Here is a 17689-nt window from a genome sequence, read left to right as displayed (position 1 = left end):
GCTGGAAGAAGCCCAAGATCCTTCCTCAGCACCTGCAGGATGAGTTCAGCCTCCTTAGCACGGCATCCCGGGCTCTTCCCAGGCTGGCTTGACCTCTGCGCCCCGTCTCCCGGCACTCCCGTAACCGCACCATCCACCCTGCTGCAAGGAACATGCCACGTCCCTTCCCATTTTCTGCATCTTTGCACACACTGCTGCTTCTGCTCAGAATGCGCTTGCCTGTCTCCTCTGGCTGGGGAACTTCTCATGTGCCCTCTGCCCATCCCTCCAGCCCTCCTGTGTGCTTCCCACCACTGACCACAGCAATCATTGGGGTCATCTACAGTGACTCACACATCATCAGAACCTCCCTGGGCACAGAAAGGTCAGGAACTCCCAGCAGATGTGCACCTAGACCTGACTCGTCCAGCCCAGTGTGGCTGGAGCTGCTTCTGTCTCGTCCACACACAGGCAGCTGCAGGGCTGGGGCCTCGAGACTGGCTGGTCCACAGGGCAGCAGGGTGGCCACGGTTCAGGATGGTTCGGGATGGTGGGTCCTCAGCACCCTGCCTGGGTTTCCAGCACAAACTGCTAGACTAATCAGTGAAGAGTGCATGGTTAACGTGTAAAATGGGTGTATCCTGCCCATTAAGATGCATGGTGAGCCTCTGAGTGAAATCACTGTCTAATCCAAGGTGCAAGCTGGGGTCAGGGGGGCGGGACAGAATGAAGGACATGGTCACGGAGAGGACACCACACCCGCAGCAACAACCCCTGACGAGGCTTTGGAGAAGAGAGATCAGAACCATGTTCCCTCCATCCCTTTTCAGGGGCAGGTATCATGATGAGACAACAATGAAATAAAGACCCTAGGTGCCCTGGAGAAGGAAAGGGGATTTCTGCTCATCCAATTTTATTGACTTTCAACTCAACACTGTGAGGCAGGCAGGGCAGACTTCACTATCTCCATTTTATAGAGGAGGAAACTGAGGCTCAGAGAAATGACATGATTTGGAAATTTATGATATGAGTGAGTGGCAGAATTAAGACTGTAATGTAGGTTTTTTGGTTCCAGGTCACAGCTTACTCCTCTGCCCTAGGGCACCACCAGCCCATAAGGTGCTTTGGGTGAATTTGGAAGCTGTGTCCCCTTCCTCCAAGTGGGAGCAGGAAGTACCCACTTGGGCCGGCTTGGTGAGCAGGGCACCAGCTGGACCACTGCCCTTGTACCCATCATGGCACACTCTACACAATCTAGGGGTGGCATTCACTCTTGGGTCCTGTTGCCCTTCCCCGATCAGACTCCCCCGTCACCTTTAGACACTCTTCAGTGAGCAGCTCTGGATGGACCAGCCAGGCTGGTCAGTCAAAGGCAGGAAGTCTGTGGTTAGGGACCATGCTTCCCAGGGGTCGACCCCTGGGGTGTGCGGACGGCATCCATCACCCAGGTCCCGCCTGAACTGCCCCACAAAACACTGTCCTCATGAAGTCTCCAATCTATTTAACGTCTCCCCTGTCACCAATGTCTTCTCTGACATCGTACAGCAAAGACATCGTGTGATGGAGCGCTTCACACAGTGTGCATGCTCCGTAAATATTAAACGATGACAGGATATTTTTTTTCCTAAAAGATAAAGGTTCCCCCTCTTAGAACTCTTCTCTGTTGTACATCTTTGCCAAGAGTGGGTTAAGATGGTCCGTCTTTCAGCAAGAATCAGGGTCTGGAGATTAGTGAAGTGAGAATTGGTCAGGTTTAATGGCACAAATAATATTTTATTTTTATTTCAATTTTAATACACTATCAACATGCAATGAAGTAAGATATACGGCAACACTTGAGGAAGGAACTGCCCTCCAACTTATCTTCAGTTACCAATCTGGGACCCGTTTCTCAAGTTATCTTTCTGCCAGTCTTGAGGATCTCAAAATATTTTGGCTTCATCAAAATGATATATTAGGAAGGGTAAAGGTCAGCTTACACTTTGCACAAGAAATTGGAGTAGTGTTTGACCATGACACTTGGAAATTTTCTTCCCCAAAAGATATAAAGAAGCCAATAAAAAGAGAAAACTTCTTTCCTCTGAACAATGAACTTTCTTCATTCTCTGATGGCACCCAAGGTATTTATTTTGACCCCAGATACCACTAGATGTACAAATGGCTTAGTGAGCTAGGAAACTGGTCTAGCTGTGAAGACCCTCAGGATTGTAATTCTTTATTTATGTCTGTGGTTCCATTAGACTGGGCATGCTTTGGGTCAGAAACCTTACCTGATTCACCTTAGTGTCTCTAGCACCCAGCACACTGCCTGGCACATAGAAGGCACCCATTATAAGTTTGATGAATAACAATAATAATAACAGTAGTTAACATGTGTTGAGTATTTAAATTGGCCAGATGCCTTTGTATTTTACGTGTAGCATTTTACATTGAATATTCAGTATAACCTCATGGGGCGGTACTATGGGTTGAACTGTGTTCTCTCCAAAAGTCATTTGTTGAAATCCTAGCCTAGTCCTTATTTGGAAACAGGTCATTGCAGATGTAATTAGTTACATTAAGATGAAGCCATACTGGAGTAGGGTAGACCCCTAACTCAATATGTCTGTTACCCTTATTGAAAGGGAAAATTTGGACATAGACATACAAACAGGGAGAACACCATGTGAAGATGAAGATTGGGATGATGCAAGCTGAGAAATGCCAAAGAGTGCCAATCAACCACCAGAAGCCAGGAGAGAGGCATGGATGTTTCCCTCACAGCCCTCAGAAGGAACCAACACTGTCTACACCTTGACCTGGAATTCTAGCCTCCAGAACTGTGGGATGATAAATTTCTGTTGGTTAAGTCAGTCAGTGTGTGATACTTTGTGACAGTAGCCCTAGGAAACTGATACAGAATACTATTACTATTGCCATTTTATAACTGAGGAAAACAGAGCCCCAGAGGAATTTAAGTAACATTCCTGAGATCAAAGAGATAGGAAGCGTGGAGACCAGGAGAGGTTCTCAGGCTGTCTGACTCTCCATGACTCAGTACTTGACTTTCTGGGGATGGCGGAAAGATGTTCCCGACTGGCTGAGACACCTGAAGGAGCTGTTCCACCTCCTGCTCTCCATTCGCTCTTCACGAAGCTAAGTTCATTGAGCCCCTATCCTGGACACTGGAGTGCATGCACAAAGGCAGGAAGTAATAGAGTTTCCCTCAAAGAGTTGACAGTACAACTGGGAAGACGAGAAAAGTGAAGAGCCTACCACACGCCAGGTGCTTCACAGGGAGTATGTCAGATAATTCTCCCAGCACACTATGAGGAAGGTGAAGCCTAGAGTGTGACATTGCTCGTCAACAACCTCACAGCTGGGAAATGATGGACCTGAGGGGCCCCATCCAGGACCCATGGTCTTTCGATTCCCCCTACCTCCTTGAAAACCTTCACAAAACAGCCCAAGAACCAAGACATAAGCAAGTGAATAATAATGGCCCAAGTATGATGGATTAGGCTCAAAGTGGCTCCTGCCAACCCTGATATAGGGACAGTGAAGGGGACAATGGACAGGGTTGGAGAGACATGGATATGTGTAACTGATGGTTTGGGATTTAAACATTCACAGTGATCTTGTTTAACTCTCCCAACACTTCTACGAGGAAGACAGCATTGAGACTCCAGATAATGTTTCTCAATAAGGGGAGTTTTAATCAAAAAAATATACAAACAAATGCTGGAGAGGGTGTGGAGAAAAGGGAACCCTCCTACACTGTTGGTGGGAATGTAAATTGATGCAGCCACTATGGAGAACAGTACGGAGGTTCCTTTAAAAACTAAATATAGAGTTGCCATACGATCCAGCAATGCCACTCCTGGGCATATATCCAGAGAAAACCAGAATTAGAAAAGATACATACATCCCAATGTTCATAGCAGCACCATTTACAATAGCCAAGACATGGAAATAACCTAAGTGTCCATTGACAGATGAATGGATAAAGAAGATGTGGTATATATATACAATGGAATATTACTCAGCCATAAAAAAAGAACGAAATAATGCCATTTGCAGAACATGGATGGACCTAGAGATTATCATATAAGTAAGTCAGACAGAGAAAGAAAATATCATATGATATCACTTATATATGGAATCTAAAATAATGATACAAATGAACTTATTTACAAAACAGAAACAGATTCATAGATCTAGAAATCAAACATGGTTACCAAAGGGGAAATGTGGGGGGAAGTGATAAATTAGGAGATTGGGATAAACATATATACACTACTATATATAAAATAGATAATCAACAAGGACCTACTGTATAGCACAGGGAATTCTACTCAATATTCTGTAATAACCTATATGGGAAAAGAATCTGAAAAAGAATGGATACAGATCGGAGGAACTTCAAGATGGCGGAAGAGTAAGATGCAGAGATCACCTTCCTCCCCACAGATACATCAGAAATACATCTACACGTGGAACAACTCCTACAGAACACCTACTGAACGCTGGCAGAGGACCTTAGACCTCCCAAAAGGCAAGAAACTCCCCACGTACCTGGGTAGGGCAAAAGAAAAATGAATAAAGAGAGACAAAAGGATAGGGATGGAACCTGCACCAGTTGGAGGGAGCCATGAAAGAGGAAAGGTTTCCACACACCAGGAAGCCCATTCGCGGGCAGAGACTGTGGGTGGCGGAGGGGGGAAGCTTTGGAGCCACCGAGGAAAGCACAGCAACAGGGGTGCGGAGGGCAAAGCGGGGAGATTCCCTCAAAGAGGATCAGTGCCGATCGGCACTCACCAGCCCGAGAGGCTTGTCTGCTCACCCGCCAGGATGGGCGGGGGCTGGGAGCTGAGGCTCGGGCTTTGGTCGGATCCCAGGAAGAGGACTGGGGTTGGCGGCTTGAACACAGCCTGAAGGGGTTAGTGCACCACCGCTAGCCGAGAGGGAGTCCGAGGAAAAGTCTGGAGCTGCCTAAGAGACAAGAGACTTTTTCTTCCCTCTTTGTTTCCTGGTGTGCGAGTAGAGGGGATTAAGAGCGCTGCTTAAAGGAGCTCCAGAGACGGGCGCGAGCCGCGTCTAAAAGTGCGGAGCCCAGAGACAGACATGAGACGCTAAGGCCGCTGCTGCCGCCACCAAGATGCCTGTGTGCCAGCACAGGTCACTATCCTCACCTCCCTTCCGGGGAGCCTGTGCAGCCCGCCACTGCCAGGGTCCCGTGATCCAGAGACTACTTCCCCGGGAGAACGCAGGGTGTGCCTCAGGCTGCTGCAATGTCATGCCAACTTCTGCCGCCGCAGGCTCACCTGGCATCTGCACCCCTCCCTCCCCCCGGCCTGAGTGAGCCAGATCCCCCAAATCAGCTGCTCCTTTAACCCCGTCCTGTCTGAGCGAAGAACAGACGCCCTCCGGCGACCTACATGCAGAGGCGGGGCCAAATCCAAAGCTGAACCCCGGGAGCTGTGCAAACAAAGAAGAGAAAGGGAAATTTCTCCCAGCAGCCTCAGGAGCATTGGATTAAATCTCCACAATCAACTTGACGTACCCTGCATCTGTGGAATACCTGAATAGACAACGAATCATCCCAAATTCAGGAGGTTGACTTTGAGAGCAATGATATATATATTTTTTTTCTCTTTTTCTCTTTTTGTGAGTGTGTACGTGTATGCTTCTGTGTCTGATTTTGTCTGTATAGCTTTGCTTTTACCATTTATCCTACGGTTCTCTCTGTCCTTTTTTTTTTTTTTTAATTACTTAAAATTATTTTTCTTAATTTTTATTTTAATAACTTTATTTTACTTTATTTTATTTTATCTTATTCTTTCTTTCTTTCTTTTCTCCCTTTTATTCTGAGCCGTGTGGAGGACAGGCTCTTGGTGCTCCAGCCAGGCGTCAGGGCTGTGCCACTGAGGTGGGAGAGCCAAGTTCAGGACACTAGTCTACAAGAGACCTCCCAGCACCACGTAATATCAAACGACAAAAATCTCCCAGAGATCTCCATCTCAACGCCAAGACCCAGCTCCACTCAATGACCAGAAAGCTACAGTGCAGGACACCCTATGCCAAACAACTAGCAAAACAGGAACACAACCCCATCCATTAGCACAGAGGCTGCCTAAAATCATAATAAGGCCACAGACACCCCAAAACACACCAACAGACTTAGACCTGCCCATCAGAAAGACAAGATCCAGCCTCATCCACCAGAACACAGGCACTAGTCCCCTCCACCAGGAAGCCTACACAACCCACTGAACCAAACTTAGCCACTGGGGACAGACACCAAAAACAATGGAAACTATGAACATGCGGCCTGCAAAAAGGAGACTCCAAACACAATAAGTTAAGCAAAATGAGAAGACAGAGAAACACACAGCAGATGAAGGAGCAAGGCAAAAATCCACCAGACCTAACAAATGAAGAGGAAATAGGCAGTCTACTTGAAAAATAATTCAGAATAATGATAGTAAAGATGATCCAAAATCTTGGAAATAGAATGGAGAAAATACAAGAAACGTTTAACAAGGACCTAGAACAACTAAAGAGCAAACAAACAAAGATGAACAACACAATAAATGAAATTAAAAATTCTCTAGAAGGAATCAATAGCAGAATAACTGAGGCAGGAGAACGGATAAGTGACCTGGAAGATAAAATAGTGGAAATAACTACTGCAGAGCAGAATAAAGAAAAAGGAATGAAAAGAACTGAGGACAGTCTCAGAGACCTCTGGGAAAACATTATACGCACCAACATTCGAATTATAGGGGTCTCAGAGGAAGAAGGGAAAAAGAAAGGGACTGAGAAAATATTTGAAGAGATTATAGTTGAAAACTTCCCTAATATGGGAAAGGAAATAGTTAACCAAGTCCTGAAAGCACAGAGAGTCCCATACAGGATAAATCCAAGGAGAAACCCGCCAAGACACATATTAATCTAACTATCAAAAATTAAATACAAAGAACAAATATTAAAAGCAGCAAGGGAAAAACAACAAATAACACACAAGGGAATCCCCATAAGGTTAACAGCTGATCTTTCAGCAGAAACTCTGCAAGCCAGAAGGGAGTGGCAGGACATATTTAAAGTGAGGAAGGAGAAAAACCTACAACCAAGATTACTCTACCCAGCAAGGATCTCATTCAGATTTGAGGGAGAAACTAAAAGCTTTACAGACAAGCAAAAGCTAAGAGAATTCAGCACCACCAAACCAGCTTTACAACAAATGCTAAAGGAACTTCTCTAGGCAGGAAACGCAAGAGAAGGAAAAGACCTACAATAATAAACCCAAAACAATTAAGAAAATGGTAATAGGAACATACATATCGATCATTACCTTAAATGTAAATAGATTAAATGCTCCAACCAAAAGACATAGACTGACTGAATGGATACAAAAACAAGACCCATATATATGCTGTCTACAAGACACCCACTTCAGACCTAGGGACACATACAGACTGAAAGTGAGGGGATGCAAAGAGATATTCCATGCAAATGGAAATCAAAAGAAAGCTGGAGTAGCAATTCTCATATCAGACAAAATAGATTTTAAAACAAAGACTAATACAAGAGACAAAGAAGGACACTACATAATGATCAAGGGATCGATCCAAGAAGAAGATATAACAATTGTAAATATTTATGCACCCAACATAGGAGCACCTCAATACATAAGGCAAACACTAACAGCCATAAAAGGGGAAATCAACAATAACACAACCATAGTAGGGGACTTAACACCCCACTTTCACCAATGGACAGATCATCCAAAATGAAAATAAATAAGGAAACACAAACTTTAAATGACACATTAAACAAGATGGACTTAACTGATATTTATAGGACATTCCATCCAAAAAAAAAAAACAGAATACACTTTCTTCTCAAGTGCTCATGGAACATTCTCCAGGATAGATCATATCTTGGGTCACAATTCAAGCCTTGGTAAATTTAAGAAAATTGAAATCATATCAAGAATCTTTTCCAACCACAACGCTATGAGCTAGATATCAAATACAGGAAAAAATCTGTAAGATATACAAACACATGGAGGCTAAACAACACTACTTAATAACCAAGAGATCTTTGAAGAAATCAAAGAGGAAATCAAAAAATACCTAGAAACAAATGACAATGAAAACACAACGACCCAAAACCTATGGAATGCAGTAAAAGCAGTTCTAAGAGGGAAGTTTATAACAATGCAATCCTACCTTAAGAAACAAGAAACATCTCTAATAAATAACCTACACTTACACCTAAAGCAATAAGAGAAAGAAGAATAAAAAAAAAAAACCCAAAGTTGGCAGAAGGAAAGAAATCATAAAGATCAGATCAGAAATAAATGAAAAAGAAATGAAGGCAACAGTAGCAAAGATCAATAAAACTAAAAGCTGGTTCTTTGAGAAGATAAACAAAATTGATAAACCATTAGCAAGACTCATCAAGAAAAAAAGGGAGAACACTCAAATCAATAGAATTAGAAATGAAAAAGGAGAAGTAACAACTGACACTGCAGAAATACAAAGGATCATGAGAGATTACTACAAGCAACTCTATGCCAATAAAATGGACAACCGGGAAGAAATGGACAAATGCTTAGAAATGCACAACCTTCTGAGACTGAACCAGGAAGAAATAGAAAATATGAACAGACCAATCACAAGCACTGAAATTGAAACTGTGATTAAAAATCTTCCAACAAACAAAAGCCCAGGACCAGATGGCTTCACAGGTGAATTCTATCAAACATTTAGAGAAGAGCTAACATCTATCCTTCTCAAACTCTTCCAAAATATAGCAGAGAGAGGAACACTCTCAATCTCATTCTACAAGGCCACCATCACTGTGATACCAAAACCAGACAAAGATGTCACAAAGAAACTACAGGCCAATATCACTGATGAACATAGATGCAAAAATCCTCAACAAAATACTAGCAAACAGAATCCAACAGCACATTAAAAGGATCATACACTATGATCAAGTGGGGTTTATCCCAGGAATGCAAGGATTCTTCAATATATGCAAATCAATCAACGTGATACACCATGTTAACAAATTGAAGGAGAAAAACCATATGATCATCTCAATAGATGCAGAGAAAGCTTTCGACAAATTTCAACACCCATTTATGATAAAAACCCTGCAGAAAGTAGGCATAGAGGGAACTTACCCCAACATAATAAAGGCCATATATGAAAAACCCACAGCCAACATCGTCCTCAATGGTGAAAAACTGAAAGCATTTCCACTAAGATAAGGAACAAGACAAGGTGGCCCACTCTCACCACTCTTATTCAACATAGTTTTGGAAGTTTTAGCCACAGCAATCAGAGACGAAAAAGAAATAAAAGGAATCCAAATCGGAAAAGAAGAAGTAAAGCTGTCACTGTTTGCAGATGACATGATACTATACATAGAGAATCGTAAAGATGCTACTAGAAAACTACTAGAGCTAATCACTGAATTTGGTAAAGTAGCAGGATACAAAATTAATGCACAGAAATCTCTGGCATTCCTATACACTAATGATGAAAAATCTGGAAGTGAAATCAAGAAAACACTCCCATTTACCATTGCAACAGAAAGAATAAAATATCTAGGAATAAACCTACCTAAGGAGACAAAAGACCTGTATGCAGAAAATTATAAGACACTGATGAAAGAAATTAAAGATGATACAAAAATAGATGGAGAGATATACATGTTCTTGCATTGGAAGAATCAACATTGTGAAAATGACTCTACTACCCAAAGCAATCTACAGATTCAATGCAATCCCCATCAAACTACCACTGGCATTTTTCACAAAACTAGAACAAAAAATTGCACAATTTGTATGGAAACACAAAAGACCCCGAATAGCCAAAGCAATCTTGAGAAAGAAAAATGGAGCTGGAGGAATCAGGCTCCCTGACTTCAGACTATACTACAAAGCTACAGTAATCAAGACAATATGCTACTGGCACAAAAACAGAAATATAGATCAATGGAACAGGATAGAAAGCCCAGAGATAAACCCACACACATATGGTCACCTTATCTTTGATAAAGGAGGCCAAGAATATACAGTGGAGAAAAGACAACATCTTCAATAAATGGTGCTGGGAAAACTGGACAGCTACATGTAAAAGAATGAAATTTTAACACTCCCTAACACTGTACACAAAAATAAACTCAAAATGGATTAAAGACCTAAATGTAAAGCCAGACACCATCAAACTCTTAGAGGAAAACATAGGCAGAACACTTTTTTTTTAAATAAAGGGAGTTTTCACCCAACCCCAGGAGATATTTGCCAATGTCTAGGGACATTTCTGATGGTCACAGCAGGGGTTGGGATGGGGGAGTGCTACTGGCCTCCAGTGAGTAGGGACCTGCAATGCTGCTAAACACCCTATGATGCTACAATGGAAAGCCCCCCCTCCAAGTAAAGAATTATCGTGCCCCAAATGTCGGTAGTGCTGAAGTTGACAAACCCTGCTCCAGCTGATGAAAATGAGGTGTAGAGAGGTTAAAACACATGTTCAAGTTCACACTGCTAGTAAATGATGGAGCCAGGATTCATGCTCAGATATCCTGTCTCTATGCCTAGGGCACTTCCCACTCCACCACACTGCCCTCTTTTTAGTATGAAATAGGAAGTCACATCCTAAGTTTTTGGGAAGAGGAAATATTTGAAACGTTGCCTGGAAAAAATATTTCTAGCAGTTGTATTGTAAGGAGAAACAGGAGAAGTCAAATGATTCCCGTATCTTCCTAAGAATGCTCTTTCCCCTCTAAACTGCCTGCTCCAGTAAATGCTGCGGTGATCTTTGTAGATCCCCTTTTGTCCCAGCTGCTGAGTCCCTCTCCAGGAATTGCCCTCAGCCCAATAGAACGGCCCCACCCAATGATACACCTCCTGGTGGTTACTGGGTATAAAGGCCCAGTCCCTTTGCCTCCAGATGGGACAACTCAGAAGGGCCATCCCAGCTGCGAAGCTCCATAGCATTGGCTGTGGCTTTTATCTTCTCCTTCTGCCAATCCTGCTTTCCTCACTCCCGCAAAGGTGTGCTCCCCAATAAACTTCCTACACACAAACCTCCATCTCAGTGTCTGCATCCTAGGAAACCTGATCTAAGTCACTAGTTAAAATGACCACTTGAAGGACTATAACAGCTCATGATGTAACAGTAAGTGAAGAAAATCATAACAAAAACTACACATATGCTGTGATACCAATTCCATATGAAAGAAGACAACATAATGATTAAAAGCTTGAGTTCCAGAGAGAGACAAGCTGAGTTCAAACAAACTCAACGAGTACTACATGTGTGACCTTGAACAAATTATATAACTCCTTCCTTCAAGCCTGCTTTTTTCATCTGCAAAATGGAGATAATAATAATGCCTACCTCTCGGGTTGTGATGTTAAAGGTAAATGACATGATGCATGTAGAATATTTAGCACAGGGTTAACTCTTTCAGAAAAAAGACTGGAAGGAAATCTGTTACAATATCAATGCTCAGTACCTCTGAGTGTTGGGGTTATACAAGATTTTTCTTTTCTTTTCAATTCTCTACACTTCCTAAAATTTCTACCATTAACATATTATAAAGGACACGTATGATTGCAGCAGGCTTGTCTCCATCCCAGCTGTGCCTAATTTCCATTTGGGGATCCATGTGGCCCAGAGACACCAGATCTGTGTTCCCTACCCCTATCACCATTCCCAGGGCAGAGTTTGTAACTGAGACAGGTCCAGTCAGCTTGTTTGGGTCCTGGTGGCCCCAGGGGTGGTTTCAGGGCGGGCAAGTGACCTGAGCCGTTCCAAGCAGAGTGAGTGTCTGGACCTTTGCTTGGAATCCTGGGACAATGGAGGGCACTCTGTCACTTGCTGTGAATGAGGAAGCACCTGTCTTAGGAGCATTGACAGCCATCTTTAACCACAAGCCTTAGGATGAAGTGGATACCTTGGAAGACAGAGCTGAGAAAGAAGACAATCTTGTCCATAGTGACACTATTGACTCTCTGGGTCAAAACACACCCTATCTCTAGACTTTAATCACATACGAGTAAATAGATTCTGTTAATTCTTCAAGTAAATTTAGGTTGAGTTTCCCATTATTTACAACATAAAGACTTTTAAAACACCTGCATTATTTTCATAATCAGAAGTGAACAATTAAAAGTATATTAAAAATACCTCTTGCCCAGGGCCCAGGCGAAGCCCCTCCTCCTCCAAGGGTGGTCGCAGATAGCACTGGTCCAGGACGACTCTCCCATCAGTGAACAGCTCTCGTCCTCATTCCCCGGATGTTCATCTGACACGAAATGAACTCACGCCTTAGACAGCTCTCTGTCCCAGGTGTATATATTTTGTCCTCCTAGTGAGTCAGAAGATGGCTTGAGAGTAGGGGGTCATGTCTTACATTCCTTTGTACATCCCACAATGCCATTTTGTAGCTCCCACAGGGTCATTTTTCTCAGGTCTCACATTTATGAAAAGCTTCAATTTCGACTAGAACATTATCTCCAAAAGAGGTTAAACAAATAGCGGTACCTTGTGTATTTGACACGTTAATTTGTCAGTAAACACGTTAATTTACTAGTGAAATGACTGAAATGTACAATTTCCATTGTCTTATTTAGATGTATCTTAGATGTCCTCTGAGACATCCTTGGTGCCAAGCACAGTGCCAAGAATGGCATTTACATCATTCCATTCTCAGAGCTTGAAGGAGCCTCAGTGGTCATCTCAGGCAATTCTTTCACTTTCCAGTTAAGGAAACTGAGGTCCGTACAGGCGAGGGAATTTCCGGGTGGCACAGCTGATTGGTGGCAGAGTCAGGCCTCGAACTCCGGTCTTCTAGAGATCTAATAAATACTCATTCAATTGAGTAAAACTATACCAGTAGAATTACCTACAGAGGGCTGTGCAAATTCACCTTCTAAGGTGCTCCATAAATGCTTCGATAAGAATTTTACAGCAGATTCAAAGTTGTTAACTCATTTTTCAGCTTCTCCGAGGCCCCATCTGATATAGAGCGCCAGGCTGATGGAAAAAGGGGTTTTTCTCCACCAGTCAGTCAGGTGGCTTATTTCAGCCCCCAGAGTAGCCGTTAATCAGGTTTCAATAGACTTCAGCGTTTCACTCAGAACCTGTTGGCAATCCTAAAACTCTACCAATCCTGTCATGTCTGCAAAATGAGCTCCGGCTATGGCCCCATCCGTTTTCAGTTTCATTGAGGGATCCCTTCAGAACAGTTCCTGCTGCAGCATTAATACGAACTTCAGCAGGGTCCCCTTCTTTACCCTGAGCTGCTCTCTCAGGGTACAAGATGATGTGCTCCCACTCCCAGAGATTTAATAGCATCAGAGCAAGTTTGTAATGTGCTCTTTGTCCCAGTGTCAGGCCAGTTCTTCCCATGTGCACAGTGAGGGCTATTTGGAGCTAGCAATACTCTTCTTTGGGGCTGTCAGACTGTATCCAATTTTTTTTTTTCCTTACAACTTTGCTGAGAATTCTCCTGCCCTGCTTTTTGATTTTCATCAGACTTGTTGAATCCTCCTATGACACTTCTGAATCCTCTATTTTTACCTCTTTCCCCAAGCAGATCTAACACAAATATTATCTAACACACTGAGCAACTACTTCGTGCCCCACTTGGATCTAAGCAGATTACCCCATTCAAACTTGCGACCACCTCATGCTAGATATTATGATCTGTCCTTCTCAGTTGAGGAAACTAAGACTTCAGAGAGCTTAAGTAACTGGTACAAAGTCACACTATTACAAAATATTGGTGTTGGGATTATTGAACCCAGGCAGTTCAATTTCAGGGTCAGGACCCTTTATGACTATATTATATTAAGGTTATGAAATTGATTCCTTTGGAATCTGCTTATATCACATTCATCCATATGCACATGACCACAGCCCTACTTTGATAGCAGGTTATCTGTTAGGCATTATAGTCACAGTGCTTAGGAAATATGGCTGTCCGTGAAAGACCTAAAAATTTACTCTCCCCCAAATATTAAAAGAACATGCAAAAGGGCAACATGAGGGATCCTTGTGATGTTGGAACTGTTCATTATCTTAACTGTGTCAGAAGGTACACAAGTGATAAAATTGCTTAGGACTTAATACACACACACAAATGAGTACATGTATAATGGGAAATCTGAATAAAACAGTGGTATCAATATCAATATCAATATCTTGGTTGTGATATCATACTATAGTTTTGCAAAATGTTACCGTTGGAGGAATCTGGGCAAATTGTGCCAGCGATTGCTTTGTAGTCTTTCTTAAAACTGCATGGGAATCTACAATTTTAAAAAGCAAGGAGAAAAGGATCATTGCAAAATAAAAATTAGTACATGTTTAATTAAATGTTTACAAAATGTAACATTATGTCAACTGGTTCAGTCATGTCAATGATTGTCACATTTTACATATAAGTTTAACTCACAAAGAAAATTAAATAATTCTTAGCAAACTTACTAATATAAAAGACCTTTCAAATTTTGTATGGCAAATAAAAATTGTGTGTGATTATGGATGTACTGTACTGTACTGTAATGTGTTTGGTATGATGTGGGTGGAGCCTTCAAAAGTAAGAATGTCTAAGGCCTATAAAGGTCTTGAAATGATCCTTTTTGCCAGCCAGACCTCTTATCCTGCCTTCAATGAAGTATGTGCCCTTGAAATGGACTCAAAACTTACCATCTCTAAAAAGGTAACCCTCCTACGCTGTTGGTAGGAATGTAAGCTGGTGCAGCCACTATGGAAAACTGTATGCAGGTTCCTCAAAAAACTAAAAATAGGGGCTTCCCTGGTGGCACAGTGGTTGAGAGTCCGCCTGCCGATGCAGGGGACATGGGTTCGTGCCCCGGTCCGGGAAGATCACACATGCTGCGGAGTGGCTGGGCCTGTGAGCCATGGCCGCTGAGCCTGCGCATCCGGAGCCTGTGCTCCGCGGCGAGAGGGGCCACAACAGTGAGAGGCCCACGTACTTCAAAAAAAAGAAAAGAAAACTAAAACTAGAGTTGCCATATGATCCAGCAAACCCACTCCTGGGCAAATATCCAGACAAAACTATAATTCAAAAATATATATGCACCCCCTATGTTCATAGCACACAATAGCCAAAACATTGAAACAACCTAAATATCCATCAACAGATGAATGGATAAAGAAGATGTGGTACATATATACAATGAACTATTACTCAGCCACAAAAAAGAATGAAATAATGTCATTTGTGGCAAAATGTATGGAAATAGAGATGATCATACTAAGTGAAGTAAGTCAGAAAGAGACAAATACCGTATAATATCACTTATGTGTGGAATCTAAAATACAACACAAATGAACTTATTTACAAAACAGAAACAGACTAACAGACATAGAGCACAGACTTGTGGTTGCCAAAGGGGAGGGGGGAGGGGGAGGGATGGAGTGGGAGGTTGGGGTGAGCAGATATAAGCTATTATTTACAGGATGGATAAACTACAAGGTCCTACTCTACAGCACAGAGAACTATATTCAATATCCTGTGATAAACCATGATGGAAAAGAGTATGAAAAAAGAATATATATGTGTATACCTGAATCCTTCCTTGGCTTCATTTGACCTTTTGAAGATGAAGCTTCAGGACTTGGGTCCTTCTTCACCTACGGCACCAACCAGCCATTGCAACTGACACAACGCTTCCTCTCCACAACTACTTTTGTAATATTAATAGAAACAGGAGTTTTAAAGATTTCATTTTAAAATTCAGCCAGTAAATTTAAGTGTTTCTCAGGAAAATCAGCACTGGAGTGCTGTCACCCCCTCCTCCTCCAGAGGTCTGTCAATATTTTATCTTCATTAAAGGGGCTGAAGATTTTCATATTTCCCAAGCTGAGCCAACCCGGTGGGCACTGTTTCCCAATTCTCTTGACTGTGAATCACTCTTGGTTCTTTTTTCTGTGAACTAAGGCCTGGGGAAGCAAGAGCTGGAGCTAGATTTCACAGCCTTCCCTGCCTGGATTAAGGATCACCTGTGATACTAATAGTTGTTGTCTTTGGTAACTTCGACTTGAACAGTAACACAAGGTATAAATCACCCCCAAGGCTCTTAATTACTCCCATTAACAGTTGCTTTGTTATCCCGGATGTGGAGCAGTTTCACTGCTCTGTGAGTACACACTGTGAGTACAGAGCTACAAGCCTGGATTCCGGCCAGGAGTTTAAATAAGTTATGTTAAATGGATGGCTCAGTTGTTCCCCTGGACTCTCTCTAGGTTCGGGGATGTGGGCCTAAGCGAATGAATGTTATCGGAGAACGGGGACTGTGCATCTTCTAGGAGTTCCTTGGGGTGTTATGCTGCCTCTTGCCATGGTTATTTTCTTTTTCTAATCTTTCTTCGTTCTTACTTCTAGCATCAGTGTTTTCTTCCTCCCTCCCTCTCCTTATCCTACCTGATACCACTACAAATCTTTTTTTCTTTTCTTCCACAGATTCTGTAACTGGCAAAAAGTAGAGGTATAAAATTTAGGAGGAAAATTCAAAAAAGAAAGAAAGTCACTCGAACAGGCCGTTTGAGCTGGAGGTCTGGAGGTTTTCAGCTCTCCTCTTCAAAACACTGCCGATATACTCAAATCTCAACCTCTCAGCGAGGAATTCAGGAAATCGTGTGATGCGGCCCGAGCCTCCCAGTGTGAACTCAGTTGCCAATGTGAACTGGGATCCTTCAGAATGTAGGCTTTGGAGACTAGTAGATGGAGGTGTGACCCAGCATGGTCACTTCTTCACCTTGGGACTTTGGACAGATCGTTAACACTTGCTGTGTGAACTTCGACTGATCATTTTCACCTGCTGAGCCTCAGATGCCCCACACGTACCTACCTCATAGACCAGGAGGATTAAATGAGATGATATATGACAGTACTTAACACAGTTGGCACAAAGTAACTTCTTCATAATGAGAGCGGCCACCCTGACTGTGGTGAGAATCTGAAAAGCGTACACTTTGCTTTCAATTTCAAATTATTTTAGAAGATTTTAGGTGAAATGCCCCAACTGCCTTCACCAGCATCCATTGTGCCATTGCTCCCACCTTCTCTGTTTTCTCCATCCACACGCTCAGAACTTGAGTTGAGCCTTTAAGTTGGATTTTCCTTCATTCTGCCTTGTCTCCCGCACTGGGTTTTAGACTTTTTGAGGACAAAGATTATATCCTTCATGTTTGTGGAGTGAATAAATAATAAGGAAATCAATGATTATAAAGAAATATGTTAAGTAAGTGAGCACAGACCATTTAGAAATAATGAACCTATTCCAGATATCATGGTGTACAAATAGTCTTGAAAATGCCACTTACTAAGAAGTACCTCAGAGGCCCTAAATATTCATTTGGTAACAAAAAGTATGCTTCTTTTAAAATTTCCCCTTTGGGAGGAGTCAAAACTTCCATGTAATTCCATTTTCATTGCAACTGGGTCACAGGCCTGCTTCTCCATCAGGAGTCAGCTTCACCTTTCTCTGAGATCAAGGAATCTCCAACCAAGATATGAAAAAAAAAATCCAGGTTCTATTAGTGGGTCAAAGAACAGAAAGGTAACAAATCTCGATCAATCTCTCTGTTTCTGTCTCTGTCTCTCTCCACACGTATATACACGCATATACAAATCAAGTCATCAAAATCTCAACAGTGTTTATCTCTGGGCAGTA

Source organism: Leucopleurus acutus, assembly GCF_964270905.1.
Source record: "Leucopleurus acutus genome assembly, chromosome: 2".
In the NCBI taxonomy this organism is placed as follows: domain Eukaryota; kingdom Metazoa; phylum Chordata; class Mammalia; order Artiodactyla; family Delphinidae; genus Leucopleurus; species Leucopleurus acutus.
This window is presented reverse-complemented; position numbering follows the sequence as displayed.